The 24068-nt window shown below is 42.8% G+C and overlaps 1 long non-coding RNA gene across 2 annotated transcripts; it reads left to right on the top strand.

Annotated features, from left to right (window-relative positions):
• The first annotated feature begins 2788 nt into the window (after window positions 1–2788).
• On the top strand, window positions 2789–6604 carry LOC143839830 (uncharacterized). 2 transcript variants are annotated; one of them, XR_013231917.1, is made up of 3 exons: window positions 2789–2818; window positions 3057–3175; window positions 6281–6604. It is a non-coding gene; the product is annotated as an uncharacterized LOC143839830 (long non-coding RNA). The 2 variants fall into 2 exon arrangements; XR_013231905.1 differs by having other exon boundaries at window positions 2802–2854.
• Window positions 6605–24068: the final 17464 nt, after the last annotated feature.

Raw genomic sequence — 24068 nt, 5'->3', positions numbered from 1 at the left:
TGTCCTGCAGCAAGGGAACACTGGGTTTTTTTGTACTCCCTTTTTTGCTGCAGCCACCATCAGTAGCCACGCCAAGCCAGGCCCATGCACACAGGACACAATGCCCTGTTCAGCTGAATCTTAAGCACTATGGAGTGACTCTCATAGAAAAGTTGGAAGCATCAATGAAAGGGAGTCTAGAAAAAAAGCAAGAAGTTGAAGCTTGTGATGCCTGTCCTCTGTGTAACGCAAGACTTCAAGACTATTATCAGAAATGAATCTTTGATTGAATAGGGGTGTTATTCTCTCTGAGCTGAAAACAATTGGTCCCACTTTCCAAGCCAACACTCGACTCCTAGTTGCTTTCTTAGATGCAATTGGGTCAGATGATGTTATTCAGGGTTGACCTTTGTGCAGTGGTCTCTGGAGGCTCTATATGAAGTGATTTGAAGTGATACGAAGGGGGTGGAGGGACTACTCATCAAGTTTGCAGATGACACCTATTTTACATCTGTTTTTCCCACAGGTCAAAGGGTTTAGGCACATCTAGAGATGGCAGTAGCCAAGGGATAGTGGGTGGCAGGTTGACATGGACAGAGAGGTTGTCGAGAGGCATTTAGCTACACTGGATGAGTTCAAATCCCCTGGGCTGGATGAAATGCACCCGAGAGTGCTCAAAGAACTTTCCGGAGAACTTGCAGAACCCTTGTCCATCATCTTCAGGACTTCTTTAAGGACTGGAGATGTCCCGGAGGACTGGAAGAGAGCAAACGTTATTCCGATCTTCAAAAAAGGGAGGAAGGATGACCCGGGAAACTACAGACCAGTGAGTCTGACCTCTGTTGTGGGGAAGATAATGGAGCAGATATTAAAGGGGAGCGATCTGCAAACATCTGAAGGACAATTTGGTGATCCAAGGAAATCGGCATGGATTTGTCTCCAACAGGTCCTGTTAGACCAACCTGGTTTCCTTTTTTGACCAAGTAACAAGTTTGCTGGATCGTGGAAATTCGGTTGATGTTGTTTACTTGGATTTTAGTAAAGCTATTGATAAGGTTCCCCATGATGTTCTGATGGATAAATTGAAGGACTGCAATCTGGATTTTCAGATAGTTAGGTGGATAGGGAATTGGTTAGAGAACCGCACTCAAAGAGTTGTTGTCAATGGTGTTTCATCAGACTGGAAGGAGGTGAGTAGCGGGGTACCTCAGGGCTCGGTGCTCAGCCTGGTACTTTTTAACATATTTATTAATGATCTAGGTGAGAATGTGGAGGGACTACTCATCAAGTTTGCAGATGACACCAAATTGGGAGGACTGGCAAATACTCCGGAAGATAGAGACAGAGTTCAACAAGATCTGAACACAATGGAAAAATTGGCAAATGAGAACAAGATGCAATTTAATAAAGATAAGTGTAAAGTTCTGCATCTGGGTCAGAAAAATGAAAAGTATGCCTACTGGATGGGGGATACGCTTCTAGGTAACACTGTGTCTGAACGAGACCTTGGAGTACTTGTAGATTGTAAACTAAACATGAGCAGGCAGTGTGATGCAGCAGTAAAAAAGGCGGGTGCCATTTTGGGCTGTATCATCAGGGGCATCACATCAAAATCACAAGCTGTCATAGTCCCATTGTATACGGCACTGGTTAGACCACACCTGGAGTACTGTGTGCAGTTCTGGAGGCCTCACTTCAAGAAGGACGTAGATAAAATTGAAAGGGTACAGAGGAGAGCGACGAAGATGATCTGGGGCCAAGGGACCAAGCCCTATGAAGATAGGTTGAGGGACTTGGGAATGTTCAGCCTGGAGAAAAGGAGGTTGAGAGGGGACATGATAGCCCTCTTTAAGTATTTGAAAGGTTGTCACTTGGAGGAGGGCAGGATGCTGTTTCTGTTGGCTGCAGAGGAAAGGACACGCAGTAATGGGTTTAAACCAGTGGTCCCCAACCCGCAGTCCGTGGCCCGGTGCCGGGCCGCGAAGGCCTTGGCGCCGGGCCGCGGCTCCTTCTTCCCCCCCCAAGCGAGAAGCTTGCCGGGCCGCGAGCAAATCGGCTGCCAAAGCGGCCGATTAGCTCGCGGCCCAGCAAGCTTCTTGTTTCGGGAGGGGAGGGAAGAGAAGCTTGCCGAGCCGCAAGCTAATCGGCCGCTTTAGTGGACGATTTGCTGGTGGTCCGGAGGGGCTGGGAGGGGGAGCCGCAGCCGCTGGCATGGTGGCGGCGCAAACGTGCATGCGCAGACTGCCGCGCGTGCACGTTTGCGCTGGGGCTGCCACGCGTGTGCGGGCCCCCGGGTCGCCCTCTCCCCCCACTCCGGAGCGGCGGTCCGCAGCGGGCGAAAGCTTGCGGACCACTGGGTTTAAACTACAACGATATAGGCTAGATATCAGGAAAAAAATTTTCACAGTCAGAGTAGTTCAGCAGTGGAATAGGCTGCCTAAGGAGGTGGTGAGCTCCCCCTCACTGGCAGTCTTCAAGCAAAGGTTGGATACACACTTTTCTTGGATGCTTTAGGATGCTTAGGGCTAATCCTGCGTTGAGCAGGGGGTTGGACTAGATGGCCTGTATGGCCCCTTCCAACTCTATGATTCTATGATTTCCCCACACCTTTCTGAGATTCGGTTATACATGTAAGAACACTGTCCCCACCCATCTTTTTCCTTTCTGAGAATCACATTCTTTTTTCACCCCCAGAAACATGTATTTTCAAGATGACAGGAGAACAAAGATTAACGTTTCCCCCTGAGCCATGAGAATTGCAGTTTATTTGTCAGCCAAGCTTAGCATGGACTTTGATTCTCTTTACACATCAACTTTATAATGCATCTGTGCACCACAGGTAGAGCAAGGCTGGAAAGAAACATGTGCATTACAGGTTACATGGCGATATAAGGAATTTTATGCAACCTGTTTCTTGCTGATTGTTATTATCTTGAGCTATTGTTTGTCATGTGGAGATGATACATAAATCAGTTCCAAGGAGCTTGTGTTTTTTGGAGAGAGTGTGTAAGATCTTGCTAACTTGCTATCGGCATCTAAGTTCCATCTGGTACTTATCTATCTTCTTCTCCCTGCAGGTATTTAAATCCCGGTTGGAGGCAGATGTATCAGCTGAAATGCTCTTAGCTCTGCTTCTCAGGATAAGTCTGCATGCCTCTTCCTTCACTGCTGTTTGTGTTATTTGAATAAAGAGTCTGTAAGTTAACAAGTGTATTTCAGTAGTTTTCTGTAGGCTTTGTATCCTCATGGAGAGAAATTTTTTGTGCTCTGATATGACCTTTAAATTTGAAATATCTTTTAAATATTTTATTATTTCATTTTCTGATTCAGCACTCATTTTGGCTGCCATTTATTGATGTATATGAGATATCCATAATAATTTCTTATAAGATATATTTTTTTCAGAATATATCAATAAAAGTTAGCAAAACGATGTTTTCTTCACTTATTCACAGTATGAAAACATTCTTGAGAAACTGCAGTATCTGGGACAGTTTTCAATAGAGAAAGATAAGCATTTTTCCAGAAAAAGTACTACATTTGGGATGCTGGGGGAAATTATAACAATTACACCCAACTTTACAATCAAGTTCTTAAAAAAGAAACATTTTTCAATAATCTATTTGATATACTGAAACATCCAGATAAATAAAACAAATGGACTTTTGTTGAGAGAATATAAAGATACCGAGGTCAGCTAATACATCAGGAACTACCCACAAAGGCATTGTGACCCAGAAACCTGGGGTATCTGGTCATTTGAATGTTTCTCTGTGGGGGGTTGAGGAAGGAAAATGTCTATACTTCTCCCTGAGTGGAGGGATTTCGTTTATAACACAAGATCAGATGGGCTCTTGCCAAAGGCAACTAGTGACAAACTGGGTATTTGTGTACTCCAAAATACAACATGACAAAATGTGAATGTCTAAGAAAAGCAGTTGCTAAATGTTACAAAATTGATATAAAACAACTGGAACTTTCTCTGTGTGGAGCTGATTTCTAATGGGAACAAGTTGGTCAGATGCCAGGCCCTCATATGAACAGCAGTGCATGTGACACCAAACTAAACCCATCCTTTGATTCTCTAAATTTGCTACATTCCATGAAAAGAGATCCATGTGGGTATCCATGATGGTCTGAGGCTACAGAACAAAGTTTGAATCCAATGAAATATGTATGCACACAACATCTATACCCAGAATTAAACTTTGTTAATTTGAAAGGTGCCACTAGACTTGGATTTTGTAATATTGCATAATACATACAGCAGACATAACATACATTAATATAATCTATAGCCCTGTTCATTTTTTTAAAAAGCTCCCTCATGAATCATTCCATTATTCTATAGCCCTATTACCTTTACAAGAATGCCCTCTTGAACCCTTCTGTTTTATATAGTTTGCAGAATGACAAGTGTGGGAGCTTTCCTGATTTCCTCAGAAAGGCTGTTCAACAAGACACGAGCCCCAACAGAAAATACATGTAGAGGGGCAGTTGCTGACCCTACGATTTGCTAAGTGGCACTATTGGAAGCTTTGAGTTAGTGATTTAGTTCTCTGTTTAATTCATACATCATTTTAAAAACCTTTTATAGCTGTGACTTGTAAATTGGGAGTCTCATTTAGCATCAGTTTAATAACCTAATATTTAAGAAAATGGACAGGTTCATAACTGGAATCCAACAACTGCTACATTTCTAACAACTGCAGCAGACTAAGAATTTTTAGAGATGTGAACCAATTTGTACTCCAGACTTAGGGCTTTTCCACATCCTCATTTTACTACTTTTAAGGTTAAGTTCCTATATCTTCTGGGGAATTTTCCTGTTCCCCATGTGTTTTGGTCCCCCTAGTGGTCAATTCAATACTAAATGGCTTTATTACCAATTTGTCTCTCAGCAGCTTAAATTGCCAGAGAGATAAACTGGAAATAACACTTTTTGATATCAAATTGACTAGAGGGAACAAAACAAATGGAAATAGGACCACCACCACTCTGAAAATACAAGAATATAATAGCAAGTGAAATGAGAATGTGGAAAGCCATCAGAACAGAAAATCACCATCCCAGCTTGTTTACTCCAAAACAAAATAAGAATGTGAAGCAAATAGGTGTTCTTAGTCTAAAACCTCTTTTTTGAGTGACAGAGCTTTCTGTTTCCCTTGCATGAAATTTACTGAGACAAATGTTATATTTAGAGTTTAAGGTTTCAATAACTGCAAGAAAGGCTTCCATACTTCTTTAATTCCACAGACTATGTAAAACAGTTGTCTGGAAGAACATTTTTATGAAGCTAATAATTATTTTCTGAAGAATATGACTGCAGTTTATATATTTATATTTATATTTATATTTATATTTATATTTATATTTATATTTATATTTATATTTATATTTATATTTATATTTATATTTATATTTATATTTATATTTATATTTATATTTATATTTATATTTATATTTATATTTATATTTATATTTATATTTATATTTATATTTATATTTAGACACTGCTACTTAGGGCACAGCTGGCTCATAGTGGTTTACATAAAAACAGCATAAAACCCCAAAACAATGACAATACAATTGATGGCAGTAACAAGTTACAGTCTACTTTCCCATGTGAACCCTCAGCCCTTCGAAGTAGCAGCCGTCAGTGTACCTTATATTGTATCAATGTGTTCTATGCTCAATCATGCTCTTACAGCTGTAAGGCCCTATCTTCTCAATTGAGACAACTCAGTTTTATCTGTAAATATGCTAAAAACACCCACCTCACTTTGGAATGTCATTTGTTAATCAGTTTTAACATTTATGCTGCTCACCCCACGCCAACCAGGTGAGTGTGGGATATAAAAATGTTGAGCTAAAGAATTTTTCCCTAAAAAGAATCAGCCCAGGTCAGTGAGAAGAGTGCCAGGTTCCCCTACTACCTAGGTACCCTTGCAGCTATTTGCAGGCTTCTCTCTCTCCTCCTTGGACTTCTGCTACAAGGACCCCCTGTGATTTTCAGCTTCTCACTTACCTTGGCTTGAACAGTATTATCCGCAGAACCTCCTTTCCTCCCTACTGTGGTCTCTTTCCGTCATCCTCTTCCCATTCTTAGTGTGTGCATGTGTGTGTGCTTCTTGGGAAGGGGAGGGTAGTTGTATTCTTGGTTTTAATTTGTGTATTTGTATTTGTGATTTCAAAGGTTTGCAATTTTGGTTTACCGCTAGTGTGTCTGAATGCTATTAAATAAATATTTTATTTAGTTTGAAACTGGTTAACCTCATTACTCTTTCTCAATATTATGCAGGAATAAAGCCTACATATACATCAGCAAAATATCCCTTATTGGTCATTGGCAGTCTTCAAGCAGCAGCTGGACAGATACTTATCCTGGATGCTTTTGGCTGATCCTGTGTTGAGCTGGGGGCTGGACTAGATGATCTGTATGGCCCCTTCCAACTCTATTATTCTATAATTTGAGACTGTGTAACAAGCTGATCCCCCCCCCCTAGTTTGGACAACACAGTATTGTTTGCATTTTTCTAATTTTTGTAATCATCCTATTGCATTACTTTTTAGTTGTCTCATGCTATTTGATTGCAATGTGTTAAACCATATAACCTGCCTTGAGTATCCAATAAAAATGTTAAATAAATAAATCATAAATAAATAAATGATAAAGTAAATAAATAAGAATGGACTACCACTGTACTCATTACAGGCCATAAGCGGGTTGGGCCCAATGTATCTGAGAGACCGCCTCCCTGCCTATACCCCCAAAAGAGTCTTATGCTCCGCCACTTCCAACTGGCTGCGGATCCCTGGCCCCAGAGATGCACGTCGGTCCTCAACAAGGGCCAGGGCCTTCTCAGTCCTGGCCCCCACCTGGTGGAATGAGCTCCCTGAGGAGATCAGAGCCCTGCCCGAGCTTCCACAGTTCCAAACAAGTTAGTACTGTATAAATTTCTGCTTCTTATTTGATTCTGAACAGCAAAACAGAAAAAAAGTAGCTGACATATCAGAATTCAAATACCAACCACTCCTAGCTCCACCCCCAAAGTCTCCAGGTATTTCCTAACACATAGCTGGCAACCCTAGGATACATAATCCCCATGAAGGTTGCCAAACATATAGGAAATTATGTTACAATCACCTTGCCTTCCTCTCCCCCAACGGTCATCTTGTGAGGTAGGTGGGATTGAGAGAATTTTGAGAGCTGTGACTTGTCCAAGGTCCCCCAGCATGTGGAGGAATGGGGAATCAAACCTCGTTCTCCAGATTAGAAGACACCACTCTTAACTACTACACCAAGCTGGAAACAAGCAGATTTTTACACTTAACAGTGGCTTATTTTTTCAGTTATTTGAACTACAGCAGAAAAAAACCCAAGAATGCTCTGCCTGTGTGCACCGTATTTCCTATCATGTGCCCATATATAAGTAGCTTACAGCCACAGCCAATAAACCTTTTCTGGCTTGACCCCCAGGCCTCAAAGCCCAAATCAAAAAGAAAGAACTTCCATCATCTCTGAAAAGGACATGTGTGCTTGTGACAGATTGTGAATGGAGGCAGAAGGACTTGCAATGAGTCCAGCACTTGGCGAGAGTAGAACTGAGGGCTGACCATCTCACACCTGTCCTGTTCTTAACCGCTACAGCCTACTGGCTGTCCTTTGGAGGGTAGACTCTTTGTCCCATCCCAAACCCTGCCCTTTCTAAGTTCCACCCCTGAAATCTTCAGGAATTTCCCAACCCACAATGGGCAACATTAGGCATTGAATGGGATGTGGGATAACATAACAGTTATTTCTGCAGATAGTTATCTGTCTTGGCCTTGTAGTGGTCCTTTATCTAATGAATCATGCTGGGTAATTTTGGGCAATCACTTTCTCTTAGCCTGACCTACCTCATAGGGTTGTTGTGAGGATAAAGTAGAGGGGGGGGGGTGAATGACACATAGCATCCCAAACTCCTTGGAGGAATGGTGGGATAAAAATTGTATTACGTGGAAAAATACAATCTTGTGGCTAACCAAAACTCTGAGTATGAGGTTTGACTGTTATCAGCAATTGGTATTATTGTCGTCTTTCCTTCTTGTCCGTCAAAGCCCTGATCATTATTCAACTTAATTTAACTGACATCAACTTAGCAGAGGCCAAAGCACACATGCATATGCGGTTCAAAACACATACTCCCCTTGGTGTGAATGCTGAATTGACTTGGCATGACTACAGAGTCATTTCTGTTTCCATGCCATTTGTCCATGGTGACTGGGAAAACTAGGTGTTGACTCACACCACACTCTGAGGCATATACTTAGGAGAACAAAGCTGCTAAGAAGGGCATTTTTATTTTAGTCCTACTAGAACACATTAGTCAATAAAAGGCCTCTTGCCAATCAAATGCTTGAACAATATTTGGGTGAGTTACCCTGTGAAACAAAATTCCACAAGCAAATGTTTCCGTGTTGGCAAATGCTCCATCGAGATGACCACCAGATGTCACCGAAGCATAAAGCTAGCAAGGCAAGGGTGGCAGACTCCAATTCTTTGACAGCTTAATGAGAATAGATTTTTTAAAAAGTAAAAGCAGAAGAGACCAAGTTGAGTTTTCCGTTCTCAGGAGCACAACAAAGGGATGTTAACCATATAAGTGTGCTCACTGGCTACAGGCCAGGCTTCAAATGATTTCTTTCCTGTCTTTTCCTCCCAACCAAGGCAAGTTGATTGCCCAAAACAGGCTGAGCAGGATTCGCTGGCTAGCAGCACTTGTGATTCATCTGCAAAATGCAAGCACCTGGAAATTAGATTGCAGAGCCATGCAGAAAGCCTGGGATGGGCCACAGAAGGAAAATGAAGGGCTGAGAGCACTTCCCAAACCTGTTTTGCTTTGTCCCATGGGGATTCAGCTGGAGCTATAATAAAACCAAGAATTTGCACAGCACATTTTAAAGGCTCAAAACTCATTACATACATTACCTCAGGGTGGAGCAGGACAATCTTCCTTAGAGTGTGAAAGGTGGCATTGCCAACTGCGTACTAATCTCACTTATGGAAACAGGTTTTGGAAGTTTAGCATAGCTGAAAAAATCCACAAACCCTATTTGGCCAAAGACAAGGAATTAAATGTGTGTGTAGACCAAAGGCAGCAATGTCCTACTGTAGCAGGTGATAATTCTATGGGCTGTTTTGAGGTGTACAAGGTATATCCCTATAATGCAGATAAGGTTTGGGCAGGAGAAGTGATTGAGTCTGAGGAGACAGTACTTTGCATGAGTTCATCAGGTGAATGTAGGCTGATGCAAGGTTTCAAGGAGACTCTGGGCTCATAGCTCACAGGAACACATGACTCTGCCTTATACTATATCAGATTAACGATCAGTTTGAGTCCAGTTGCATCTTTTAGACTAATGGTACAAGCTTTTGTGTGCAAGCACATCACCTCTTGAATGAAACTTTGTTGGTCTTCAAGGCACCACTGAACTCAAAGTTTGTTCTGCTGCTTCAGACCAACATAGCCACCCACCTGAATCTAGATCAATGATGACAGGCAGCAACTCTCCAGGTATCAAGTAGAAGTCTGTTTATATAATCTACTACCCAACAGTTTTAACTATAGATGGTGGCCTGGAACCTTCTATATGTTCTAAGCCCCTCTCACTTCCCAATCAAACACAATATATTAATTGTACATTAGTCCATTCTGTGATTGTAGTCCTAACATTATAGGTTCTGTTCTGTGCATGTTCACCATGGAACAAATTTAAGTGAGGGAAGTGGAATTTACGTCTAAGTGAACATGTTTAGCATAGTGCTGTTCAGTGCCATGAAGATCATTTCCTATATTCCTTCTTGGCGTATCCCTTATGGAAAGTGCTCAGTGTCCAGGGTTGTCCCTTTAAATGCAAGGAGTAATGCCTGGAGGTGGAGCAGCCAGTCCTGAGATCTGCTGACAAGATGGGAAACTGTCAGCTTTCCTGGAACAACTGACCTTTTCATGGGAAACCATCCATCTGTTATTTCCAAGTTGTCCTTATCTTTGCTGGAACTTTTGTTGAACCTCTGGAACTCTGACATTGCAATCCTCAATAGAGTTATATCCTTCTAAGTCCATGGAAGTTTGTGAGTATCAATGGGTATAATTCTGCTTAGGATGGCACTGCATTTATGTGCAGGGCAGTGCATTAATTATGCTAATGGTTGCAGTACTGATTAACTAAATGTTAATGGACTAGTTTGCTTCTTCTGTAAAAGGTGAGTTGTAAATAAGAGATAGATAATTTCTGAGGAAGATCTGCTATGAATAACATCTGAGGAAGATCAACTACAAAATCAGCTTTTAGAAGCTTCTCCGGTCACTACAACCCATTACAGAAGTTGTTCTCCAATATTGCAAGGAGGGGACTTTTCTAAGAGATACAGGAACACATTATTAGTTGTGATATGTTTCTGTGTAATGGGTTTGCATTTTTATTAATTATAACAGTACCCATAAATCAGAGTGATTGCTAGTTGTTAGGTTTTTATACTGTTATCCTGCAGGTTTGTTTTTCTACAACTATTGCCCAGCAGAAACATCAATGCAAGAGGTGCTTCTTTCAGCCAAGAGTAAGACTGTAACAATACAGATATTTACACACACAATTTTATTTTTATGGCACAGATGGCTGTCGACAAAAGAATTTCTCTGCCGAGTCTGATATTAGCATTTCATCCATGGCTGCACAGAGAAATGCACTGCAGCAGTACAATTGTATGTGCCATCAGAATGAATGCTTGCTCATATTGGCTGGTTTTGCTAACCAGCACCTGAGTACTTAGGCAAAGAAGGGTGTCCAGCCTGAATTCTTACCAAAAGGGATGCAGAGCAGCCATTTATGTCCAGGATGCAGTTGATGCCTGGAGGCACTATTATTTTGGCATTTTTTTCTCTCTTTGCAAGTGAAAAGATTTCTTCTTTTGAATGCTTGCTGATCATATTCACCATGAATTCCTATGTAATTACCTTCTCCTTTGTGAGACAAAGTACCCTTGATTCCTCCAAAGGTTAATGTGTAGGAATAGTTTTGTTCCATTTTGCAGGTATTACTAATCTCACTTAACCAAAACCTATAACTGGGCTAAGAACTGGGAAAGACAGTCTGGATTTTGATGGACAAAAGGCCTTGATTATGATCTGCTTATCTGCAAATGGACAGTACCATAGAAAGTGCTTTAACTGCACTTTGATTTCATGACTGTAAGACTGTACCATCTAATACAGATTTAGATTTGTGTTAGTTGAGCTAGTTTTTCTTATTTTCTTTGTTGCATGATGTTAGTTATGTGTTGTTACTAATAGATAAACGTATAACTTGAGAATTAATTCAATAAACTTTATATAACCATATATTCAAAGCACTATTTTCTTGTGCACGCCTGCTCTGAGAGTCAGTCTTGGACTCTTTGACACACTCCCTTTCCCTTAAAGCTGACATTTCATTTATTGAGGCAGAAAATTAGCTGGGAGCAGAAGTGAGTCAGAAAGAATAGGCTTCCTCTCATCTACAGAGCATTTTCAGAGGGCCAATTAAGGTTGCCTGTGGTTTGTCCTGCATTCCAGTGTTCCACCGGGAGAAGAGTGCTGACACGGGCCAAAGAGATAAGGCTTCACAAGGAATGCAGCATTCAGTCCTTTATTCCAAAGTGGCGCCAGACCTTAAACTTGCATGACAGCCACATTTACACTGACCTGGCAGCTCTCCACAAGAATATAAGGAGAATCCAGCTAGATCAGAGCAGTGGTCCATCCTCACACAGTGGCCAACCAAATCCTCTGGAGGGCTAACAACAGGTCATAGAGGGTGAGACTCTCCCCTAATGTTGCCTCCTGATTCTGGGACTCAGAAGTTTGCTATCCGTGGAGGTTCTCTTTAGTCACTATGGCTAAAAGCCATAGTGGACCAATCCTCCATGAATCTGTCTAATCCTCTTTTAAAGGCTATGGCCATCACTACATCCTCTGGTGGTGAATTCCACATTTTATGGCACGTAGGTTTATTCGGGTAACAGGGATGAGAAAAAGGGGCCTTCTTTTTTTAATGTGTTTTTATACACACTAGAAATTAAGCCCACTGTAGCTAAACTACACTGGGTGCTAGTAGATTTGGAGGAATAAGGAAGGAAAGGAAGGTAGAAGAGGAAAGAGGGGATGGGAGTGAGAAAGGAGGGGAAGGGGTAGGTGAAGGGATGGGTAGAAGGGAGAAAGGAAGGAGGGCATAAAGGCAGAAAGACAGGAAAGGGGAAAGAGAGGAAGTGAGAGGGAGAGATAAGAGAGGCAGGAAGTAAGAGAAATAGGGGAAGTCAGGAAGAGAGGAAGGAAGAAGGAAGGAAGGCTGGCAGGAAGGTAGGTGGACTGGGAGTGGGGGGAAGGAGGGGGGTCGCGAAGGGTCTGGTGGGGGGAGTGGTGAGGGGGTGCGAATGAGGGGTTGCAGGGGAACAGCGTGGGGTAGAGAGGGGTGGATGTGTAGTTGGGCGGATCATGGGGGTGCCTGGGGGGGTCAGGGTAAGACAGCAATGGGTGGGTGGGTGGGGGAATCCGCAGGTTTTGAGGGGTTGGGGGAAGACGGCAACGGCTGGGTTGGCAGCTGGGGGGAGCGCAGCGGTGACTTTTGGGGGTGGGTGGGGGGTTTGTTGGGAGGGGGAAAAGTGGCATGGTGCAGTGGCGGTTGGGATGTCGCTGTGGCAGCAGGCATCCTGGCTGGCTGGGCAGGAGGCCGGCGATGGAGGGCGGCTGGCCATGGTAGTGGCAGCCAGGGCCGCAATTGCAGCCTGGGGGTAAGGCTGGTTGGGAGGTTCGGGAAGGCCCCGGCCCTTGCGAGGCTCCTTCCTTGGCGGCTGGAAAGGAGCTGGGCCACCACGTCTTCTACGCATCGGCCCTGCTCCTTTCCTGGCATCCCCCTCCCCAGGCAAGGTCCCTGATTAGCCGATGGGAAAGGAGCAGGGCCGCTGCGTCACAGACGCGGCATCCCTGCTCCTTTCCTGGCGGTGAACTATCTGTGCGGGCAGTCCAGGGTGGATCAAGTGGCCAATGGGCCCCCAAGTCCCCATTGGCCACTTGTCCCCACAGTGGCACACGGATTGGCCCCTCCGAGTTTTTATCATGGACAGGCCCCACCCATTTTCCGCCCACACAGCCCTTAGGGCTTTAATTTGACTGTGAAAATTCTTTTCCTGATATCTAGCCTATATCGTTGTACTTGTAGTTTAAACCCATTACTGCGTGTCCTCTCCTCTGCAGCCAACGGAAACAGCATTCTGCCCTCCTCCAAGTGACAACCTTTCAAACACTTCTATCATGGGGCTATCATGTCCCTTCTCAACCTCCTTTTCTCCAGGCTTAGAACCAATAACAAAAGGATTGGGGGGGGGGGCTTCCATTCCAGTTGGCATTCTTTCTACATCAAATTATCAAATCCAATTTTAAACAATTTTATATTCATCACCTTAATCCAATATCAAACAAACAAAATCCATAAAAATACCTCCACCCAATTAAAGAAGATTCTTAAAATATATTCTGGAAATTTCATCAGATACTTTATTTAATCATTCCAGAGGCCCTCTGTACATGATTAGTATTAAAAAATAAAATGTGTGAAAAATTTAACATGTTCCACTTGTCTGAGCAATAGGGCATTGCAGGGGCAACTAATGGGACATGATTCCAGGCCTAGAATCTTCTGGTGGTTTCTGCAGTACTTTGTTGATCCATACACATTAAACATTTATAAATCTTATTATATATTGTTGACTTAGATACATGTTCGGGTTAAACATATGAGTACCAGACAGGCACATTCTCAAGCAATATGTACAACATTAATCTGCTCCTCTAAAGCTTAAGGAGCTATTTTGGGGACCTTTTGGCAAACTTTCATAGACCCAGACTATTTTTTCTTTCTTTCTGCTCAAATTCTAAATGTCTATATTTGTTCTATTTCCCTTTCAACCAAAAAATGGCTCCTGAAGCAGCTTGTAGAAATACTTTAAAAAAAGCAAACTTAGAAATAAACCATGACAACATAAGGTACTGAACAGGACAGTATAGAATCACAGAGTTGGAAGGGATCCCCAGGGACATCTAGTCCAACCCCCTGCACAATGTAGGAGCTCTCAACTACTTGCCCACCTACAGTGACCTCAGTTTCATGCCCAAGCGATTCCCCCTCCCCCAACAAAAATCTCCAGAATCCAGCCTGGCATGGAGGAAATTCATCTAGCATCCCACAGTGGTGATCGGTGATTCCCTAGGTATGCAAGAAAGGGCCCCAAGAAGCAAACACTGCCCAGGAAAGGCCATAGCTGACTGACCAATCAAAGCTGGTCAAAGTAACTCCCATCCACAGCTGCCTCCCACTTATTGAACAGTAGGCCTGAGTCTAGCCTCAGACTATGGACCAGTTTCTGCAAGAGGAGCACAACCCCATTCAGAAAGGGTGCCACCTTAAATTGACCTTCCACCCACCAGTAGCACTTCTGTCTTGTTGGGATTAAGCTTCAATTTATTAGCCCACATTTTCTCTAAAACTGCCTCCAGGCACCAATTATGGGTTTCTAGAATATCTCTGGACTCCCCCAGAAATACAAGAGTGAGTTAATGGTGCTGTCCAAAGGCCTAATCTCTGTACAGGCAGACTCATTTAGGTTACCAACTTCAGCTCAGGAAATTCCTCAGGAGTGTTGGGAGGGGAAGGAGTTCATCAGGGGTGTGATGTAATACAATTCAGTCACAATTCAGCCCTTTCCACTACTCTCTTTTACAGAGCTGGGTTTTTTTTTTAAATATGGTCTGGAGCTGAGTTGTAATTCCAGGGAAGTTCCAGGGTCCACCTGGAGGCTGGCAAACCTATACACATCACAGACAATATTAAGCACATTCATTGGAGGAAGGGTGAAAGCTAACATTCGTATTTCCTTTGGTCTTGAAGAATTTCTCATGCACAGCTGATAGAGGATCAAAATTCATGATACATTTGGAAGGAGATGATGAAGAGTGATTTTTGGCCTTCTTTGCAGTAGCATGTCATATTTGCCCCCTATTAAATGCCAGAATCATTAGGAATTCCACAAAATGACAAAATACATCTCCATGAGGAATTAAACAAACTCATCCAAGAAGGATCCCCAAAAGCAGTTCTTACACATACACTATGATAGCAGAGGGGGCTTACCCAGGTTTGTTTACAGCAAAGGTCCTTAGGCCAGCTTTAGATAACTTGGCTCAGAGTGAACAGCAAATTAGAATTAAGAGGCCAAGTAGGGCAGCGAGATGATAGCTCAGTCTGTAATCCCTTCCTGGCTCATACTAAATGTGTATTTTCACTCCTCTAAATTCATATTCAAGCAGACTTCAAAAACAACCCACAATTCTGTAGTAAATAGATAAGAACATAATCATATCTTTTATCTATGATGAATCTTAGCCAATTAGGTAGGACAAACAGGACTGGAAAAGGAAACAAACAGTGGATTCCAGAGGGGAGGCCATGTTAGATTGTTGCAGCAAAAATAAACAGAGAGTCCTGGGGCAATGTAGGAACGAACAATATTTTATTCCAGCATAAATATTTATGGATGAGAGCCTGCTACTTCGAGAGCTGTTAATGGATCCCCGCAATGGCATTGTTTTATGTAGATTTGAATAGATTCTGTCAAAGAGCAGGACCAGGGGAAGGAGGTCATGCTTTAGATAATAGCTCAAGAAGGAGGGAATAGAAAAGCCACTTCAGTTTATACTAAATACAAGTCTTGTCATTAGATATTACTATTTAGGGGGATTGCCCAATCAGTCTGCATACCCTTTGTAACAACTTGGTTATGTATTTTATATTTTGTATTATTATTATATGCTTCCTGTGTATAAAATCAATGTCTTCCCATATTACAAAGAATCAGGATATGTATAACGTTTAAGATTAGTTACAAAATACAGAATGAAAATAATCCACAAACAAAACACTGCACCATCCATCAGGCTGAAAAACTCTCATGTACTGAAATGGATGGTTTTCATTCATTCTTAATTGTGATAAGTTGCAGCCCAAAGAAATCCTGTGAGTGCATGGAAGAAAATTGTGCATCTAGCTGGAATGCTCTTTGAAGGTTTTTGCTACAGAGGCTCTGACAGATGAAGAAAAGAAGAGCTGGTTTTTGGCCCCTGCCTTTTACTACCTGAAGAAGTCTCAAAGCGGCTTACAATTGCCTATCCTCCCTCTCCTCCACAACAGACACCCTGTGAGGTGAGTGAGACTGAGAAATCCCTGAGGGAACTGTGACTGGCCCAAGGTCACCCAGCTGGCTGCATGTGGTGGAGGAGTAGGGGAATAAAACCTTGGGTAGAGGCCACCACTCTTAACTACTACACCAAGCTGGCTCTCAGAAGAAACAAGCAGATTTTTACACTTAATAGTGGCTTGATTTTCAAGTTATTTGAGCAGAAAAAAAATCCCAAGAATGCTCTGCCTGTGTGCACCGTATTTCCTATCATGTGCCCATATATAAGTAGCTTACAGCCACAGCCAATAAACCTTTTCTGGCTTGATCCCCAGGCCTCAAAGTCCAAACCAAAAAGAAAGAACTTCCATCATCTCTGAAAAGGACATGTGTGCTTGTGACAGATTGTGAATGGAGGCAGAAGGATTCGTAGTGAGTCCAGCACTTGGTGAGAGTAGAGCTGAGGGTTGGCCATCTCATGCCTGACAAGAGCAATGATATTGTAAGCAGACACCATATTAATACACTCTGATCCTATCATTGGTATAACACAGAAAGGACCCTATGTGTGTCTAGGAACAGAATCAAAAGAAGAATAGCAGGAGAAGTTGCTGGCCTGCCACCTTGCTGGGACGGTGAGTAGGGAGACAGTCTTACAGTGGCTGATCTCCTTCCTTAAGAACCAGACAAAGAGAGTTGTAGTGGGAGAAGAGTTATCCTTTGAGCTCCCTTGTGGAGTGCCGCAAGGGGTGATAATCTCCCCCACATTTTCTAATGTCTGTATGCGCCCTCTAGCACAGCTGGTCCAAGGTTTTGGGCTAGGGTGTCACCAATATGCGGATGACACCCAGCTTTATCTCCTGATGGACAGACGGACTCTCCCCTGGAAACATTTGCCAGATGTTTGGAAGAAGTGTCTAGACGGCTCAGGCAGAGTCATCTGAAACTCAATCCCTCCAAGATGGAGGTCCTGTGGCTGGGCAGAAGGGGACAGGATCAGGAAGCATGCCTCCCCTGCATGGATGGGGTGCAACTTATGCCTGTACCTGTGGCCAGGAATGTGGGGGTAATCTTTGATGCCTCCCTATGTTCTTTTATTATTTTATGTAAACTGCCATGAGCTGGCCGGGCCAAGAGTAGTGGTCAATAAATATAAATATAAATACATATCTAACCCTTGGTGGTTCCATAATTTTGCACAGTTCAGTCATTCCTTTTCCACATTATATTACAAAGGAGTAGCTACTTGCTGGTGGGTATAATTCACCTGGTAGATCTTCCTTTCTACATGACCCTACCCTTTTCCATTGTTCCCTGAAAGCAGCAGAGGAGTCACTCAAAAGTGAACCAGTTTATGCAAATTCTTCAAGGCAACCTATCAAGATGAAGAAGAAGAGTACCCAAAGGAGGCTCAAAGTGGCTTACAATCTCCTCCCCTTTCCTTTCCCCACCACAGACACGCTGTGAGGTGGATGAGGCTGAGAGAGCCTGGATGTTACTGATCAGTCAGAACAGCTTCATCAGTGCTGTGGCGAGCCCAAGGTCACCCAGCTGGCTGCATGTGGGAGAATGTGGAATCAAACCTGGCCTGCCAGTTTAGAAGTCCGCACTCCTAACCACTACACCAAGCTGGCTCTCAGCAATCCTATCCCCAAACTGCTGGTAAGCAACAAATGTACTAAACCTGTAACCAGGGCCTATTCTGCACACATTGGATAATACACTTTCAAAGTGCTTTTGCAGCTGGATTTTCCTATGTGGAACAGGAAAATCTACTTCTAAAGTGCATTGAAACTGCATTATCCAATGTGGGCCCTGTTCCCAGGGAGCAATTTGTTCTACCCAGGCTCCACATAAATCTCAACTGACACTAGTTAGAAACTCTCCTGTACAGATTTTTCTCTTGGAAAGCCCAAGGTCACCCAGAAATGCTGCTTCCATGGCAGCATTGGGGATCTGAACTTAGGACTCCCAGATACCAGCCTGATATTTTAGTCCCTACACCACACTGGAAGTTCCTGATAAGGAACATAGTCTTCATAGATCCAGATCCATGGAATCATATCACTGTTCCCACAACTAGTGACAAAGAACACTTTGCACAGAAAGCACCCAGCAGAATGCTAGTCTACTCAGAAGTACATAAACAGGGCTTACTCCCAGGTAACTCTTAGGATTGCAACTATAGTCTAGCAATTGTTTGAAAGACTATCTTTAATAATGAGTATCATGTACCAACATTAAACAGACTCTAAAACTGAAGATGTGACCATAATTCACCAACTAATTTTCCCCTCCCCTGTCTCAAACCACCAGTTAATCAAATAAAGTTTTATTGCATTTTAATTGATTGATCTGCCAGTTTAACCAATTAATAGCTTGTCAGCTTTGAGTTCTGCAGTTTGATGTCTTGGTTTGCCTTTCCATTTGTTAAATGGTCAAGAAGAAGGTTAAGTCAAACAAGAAGTGTCTTTGTATACATACCCACATCTAAAGCAGAGTCTTGCAGTTTAACAGTGCAAGATGGGAAACCCTGACCCCTTTCCTGCTTTCTTTGGTCTCAGCAATTTTCTTCCAGTCTTTCTTCCAGTATTGGGGATGAGATGAGAGAAAGACCCATAGAACAATGGAATGGAGAGAGATAAGCCCATTCCACACAGATTGGGTAATTCAATGTACTTTTGCCGTTGGGTTTTCCTATGCATAACAGGAAAATCTACTTCTAAAGTGCATTGAAAGTGTGGAATGGATCAAAGTGAGGGAGACAGTAAGGCTTAGCTCCCTTGGCCTGTTTTTGTTAAAAATAGACTCCTCCTCCTGGGACTTCTGGTGTAACCGATTCCGCACGGAGGCGTAAAATGCACTCCACATCCTGCTTGCAAATGATTGGAAGCCGTGCATTTACAAGCTTCCTGATGGGAGACCCCTCCTGTGTTTTTCTGCTATCTCATCATGGCTTTTTGCTTCCCAATAAGGGGGCGGAGAGGCCAGAAGGGAGAACAACCTGAACTTCTCTTCCCGCTCCTTGGCTTGTCAATCAAGGCAAGCCACCAATGCCTTCACAGCTGTTGTTTTGGGGACTCAAACTTCCTTCCACCTGAGCTCCCTCCCAATTTTTTTAAATAATGCACTTTTGAATTGCTATGGGGAAATACCACAACACATAAATATATTTTCCAAAAACCTTAGACTTCTGCATTGCCACGGGATCATGCCGTTCCCTTAGATTTCTTTTTGGGATTCTTATAATGGTCTCTATTTTTGGGCACATTTTTGATAAGCTGGCCATGGTAACTAGACCCATGATGACTGTGTGTTCACAGTAAAGATTTTAAACACAGAGCACAGATGCCAAGCTAAAAGGGAGAGGCGATTAGAATAGGCTAACTGCTACAACCATTCAGGAGTGAAGACTGCAAATATGTCATTTTGTTCTAGTGTTTGAGACACGATGCATATTCAACTCCTGCCTATCCAGCCTTCCCGTGTGTGTGTGTGTGAGAGTACCATTTGGTTCAATGTGATTACCAGAACAATGAGGAATTACTAACCAAATCTACTAAGGCTTAACATATGCTGTCTCAAAGAAATTAAAACAGAGCAAATGAATGTGAAAAAGAACGCATGTGACTTTTAAAGGATTAACTATGAGACTGGCAGTTCAAGGACAAAGGAAATCCAAGTGGAAAGAGAGAGGTTGAAACCCCAGAACCATCACTGGAGAGGCCTGAGTGACACTATGCATACTTACGGGTCATAGACACGGTATGTTGGAGGACCACTTGATGAAAATTACACCTTAGTCCAAGGAGAGATTTCATTTCAAACTTGATTTCATCATCCAGAGCCCTTGAACCATACCTTTGTCAATATTAACAGCCTTTAAAACTGTTGATCTTTGCTTATTGGGAATGTATTGTTTTATGGGGATTCTTATTTTCAAAGCAAAACAATCAGTTCAAAGATTTGGTTACTTTAGTTGAAGATACAGTCCTTAGAATTCATAGCTTAAAAAATAAAATATTTAAAGCCACTGTGTCAAAGTGAGAGAACTCTACTGCAAAACAGAACAGCCAGTTTTTTGTTTTTTGTTTAAAGGGAAATTGCAGGTTCTCTGGAAGAGTTATGTCTCTTAGATAAAGAAAAAATCAGTTCAAAAGACTGAAAATGTTAGAAACTAAAGTGGGTTTATTAAAAGAAATTAAAAGCTGGAAAAGTCAAAACAAGGACACTAATAGCACACTCCCAGGCAGTTACTCCTTTCTAAACAATCTGACTTCCATGTGCTTAGAAAGGTATAATTCTGCTTAGGAGGGCACACTTAGGATAGAACAGCGCCCTTCACAGCCCCCTCCCAGCCACCAGTAGCCCCCTTTCAGAAAACAGGACTTGCAGAGTGAGGGAAGAAAACAGAATCAGGCAGCAAGGCTCCACCTCCCAATGAAGGTTGGAATGTACTAGAATAGGTGATATAAGTGTTTGCCCAGAATGTTGTGTTAGCACAGCTGGTAACCCTGACAAAGCAAATGAATACATATAGATTGGGGAGGAGGGCAGAGTCAATAGGCACAGTCCCAACCCACTTGTGTATATTCACTTTGCACTCTGTAAGAGTCCAAATGAATGCCAATTGCAGAATTATCCATATCTACTATGATGCTATATCTCCAGTTTAATACACCATATTCTATAAACAATTCAGGGCATTCTCATTTCAGGCTCCCTGTTGAAGTTCCAGCAATCCCAGATCCAGTTGTGCATATGGAAATAATGAAATCTGTTGTGCTGGTTTCAAGGACTACATTGTCCAGGAAGTTTACCTTAATATCATGGTAACAATGAGTGCTCTGTATGTTGTTGGCATTGGAATTCTCAGGTTATTTCAATCTTTTTGTGCCAACTAACTGAATCTTAATTATCTAGCCCTGGCTGGCTACATCATATATATAATCTCAGTTTCAATGCGCTGTTGTTACATCACATTTACTTTATGCCTCTGCTCTGCCTGACAAATGCTGGAGGCTCCCTGACCTAGATTCCTCCACTCCAATCCCTTAAACTCAATAACAACAATACAACTGTAAGTTAATTCTGTCCCTTAGTGTCAAATAAAGAAAAAAATGAAAAATACAGACTAAAACTTGGGTTTTCATTGGGTCTGTTATAGTTGCATCTTATTTATTTGTTTCTTCTAAAACTTATAACCTGCCCTTCCAGTTTCCACCCAAGGTAAAATATGAGACCATTTTAAATCATCCCATATAAAAATCACAACAATTCAAAAATGAATGACAAGCTACCTTCTTATGTAAATTTATTATATCAATCAAATAAAAGACAAAGAAAACATCAACCATAAGTAAATGTCCTCAAAAATAGAACTGAGGTTCTCCTAAATATCATTAAGGAAGGAGTTTTGAGGACATATGGAAGACTTTTCATAGAAACGGAGCACCAAAAGGAGCACCAGTGGATGAAGTTCAGCTCCTTAGGATGACAAATGAGTCACCTGGGTTGGAGGTCTTTCAAGGAAGTACTAATTTAGTGTCAGGTTCATATCAGGAGTTGCAGTTGTTCATATATGGAAGCTCCTGATCATGATATCCTCGCATGTACATATGAGTGACTCAGCATCCTGTAATGGTTATAGTACCAGAGCAGGATCCAGGAGACCCAAGTTGGAATCCCACCTCTGTCATGGAAGCCTGATGGATCCTTGGGTTATTCACATACTCTCAGCTTAACCTACCTCACACGGTTGTTGTGAGGATAAAATGAAGGTGAGGCAAACAATGCAGGATTGGGTCCCCACTGTGGAGAGAGGAGGAGTATGGAAGAAGTAAAAGAAGTAAAATACAATGTAGTACAGGATGGTTCATAATTTTCAGAGGGTAGAAAGTCCTCCTAGACCGATTATACATGGCAGCAGCCACACTGGGTTGCCACCATTCGAGTGCGCCGGGGTAAAAAGCCCCACCGTCTCCCGAGTACACATGGGGGTGGGGCATCCCAGGAGCATGCTGGCCGCCGTGGCGCTATGGCCCTGCACACACAACACAGAGCCGGAAGCGCCTGGAGCACGGGTAACCTGTGGCAGTGGCTGGGGAGGGGGGATCGGGGTCTGGGGGGGTCTGATGCAGGATGGTGGGGAGCAGCATACTGCTCTCCCACCATGGCGTGGGTGGGGGGATGCCCCTGTCAGCTCTGTGGAGCTGTGGAGCCAGCAGGAGCTAGTCTCTGCAGGGATGCCGTAGGCCAGGGGAGGAGCTGGGCATGAAGACCCGGCTCCTCCGATTACGCACAGGGCTGGCCCAACCCAGTCCTTGCCTGCGCCTTCTGCACTCCCCAGGCCACGGAAGAATATGCGTTCCTTTAGCGTGTGTCTGCCAACGGCCTGAGTCAGGCAAGGCCTCAGATGTCAGCGACGTCGGGCATAATTGGGGATTTTCCCCAAAGCCACGTCGAGCCTTCTGGCCCATGCATAATCGGTCCTAGTGTCCCAACTAAAAACAGAGAATTCTTTGACCAGTTTATCAGATATGGAATGAGCTGATAGGGGGAAAAAACATTGTAGAAGGGGACTTTAGAAAAAAAGTCATTGTAGAAAGGGACTTCAATTAAAATGTAAGTAAAGTATGCTCATGAGCCTCTTGTGGCGCAGAGTGGTAAGGCAGCCGTCTGAAAGCTTTGCCCATAAGGCTGGGAGTTCAATCCCAGCAGCCGGCTCAAGGTTGACTCAGCCTTCCATCCTTCCGAGGTCGGTAAAATGAGTACCCAGCTTTCTGGGGGGTAAATGGTAATGACTGGGGAAGGCACTGGCAAACCACCCCGTATTGAGTCTGCCATGAAAACGCTAGAGGGCGTCACCCCAAGGGTCAGACATGACTCGGTGCTTGCACAGGGGATACCTTTACCTAAAGTATGCTCAAACATAAGGCAGCATGGGAGTCAAACACAAATGGACAATGGGATGGAACCAAAGGTACTTTCCATTCCTGGAGTCAGGTTGCCAACAGAGAACAGTTTTCCTAGAGAAAATGGCCCCTTTGGAAGGTTGACTGTATGGCATTGTACCCCACTGAAATCCTTTCCTTTCCTAAGCCTCACCCCCAACATCTCCTGGTATCTCCCAACCCAGAGCTGGCAATCCATTCATAGAGATATCATCTATTTGCAGAGTTGTTTTGTTTATTCTTATATTCTTCAAGAGAGGAGGCTCCAACTCTCTTAGGAGAACCTATCAACCACACCCATTGATGGTTGCACAATTTATGACAGTTAAGTATTTCTTTTCCATTGTAAGAATGGATTTTAGTAGTGCGAAAAATCAAACTGAGGATAGGAAATTAAATCTATTGCCGATTGTAACATTTTAATTAAAATTTGGCACAAGCCTCAGAGGGTGTGAGTGCCAACAGCATCACCTTATGCCTTCCTGATAGCTGTGCTGCAAGCATAGTCCATGACTAAACCTGTCCCTCCAGAAGGAGAAAAAGAGGGGAAAGAGGAAAAGGTTTAAGAAAAAGAAAAGAAAGACTGCATAATCTATTCTCTAGAAATCATTTTTTACCACTTGCCAAGGATCTTTCCTTCACTATAGATAGGAAACCTGGTTGGCAAAAGACAAATCAGTGATAAAGGCAAATACAAACATGATTAAGACTTTTGATCAACTTTAATGGAATATAAAATCACAAAAAAGGATTTCTCTGAAAAATGTATTGTTTTTGATAGCAGTACATGGTGGCCAGTGCATTCATATCACTCACAAAATTTTAGGAGAGGTTTTTATGTTTATTCCACAGGCAATGCGTATTAAATGGTCTAATCTAAGAATCTGAGT

This window comes from Paroedura picta, chromosome 1, assembly GCF_049243985.1.
Source record: "Paroedura picta isolate Pp20150507F chromosome 1, Ppicta_v3.0, whole genome shotgun sequence".
Lineage (NCBI taxonomy): Eukaryota > Metazoa > Chordata > Lepidosauria > Squamata > Gekkonidae > Paroedura > Paroedura picta.
The sequence above is the reverse complement of the archived record's forward strand: the minus strand, read 5'-3'. Positions and strand labels throughout refer to the sequence as shown.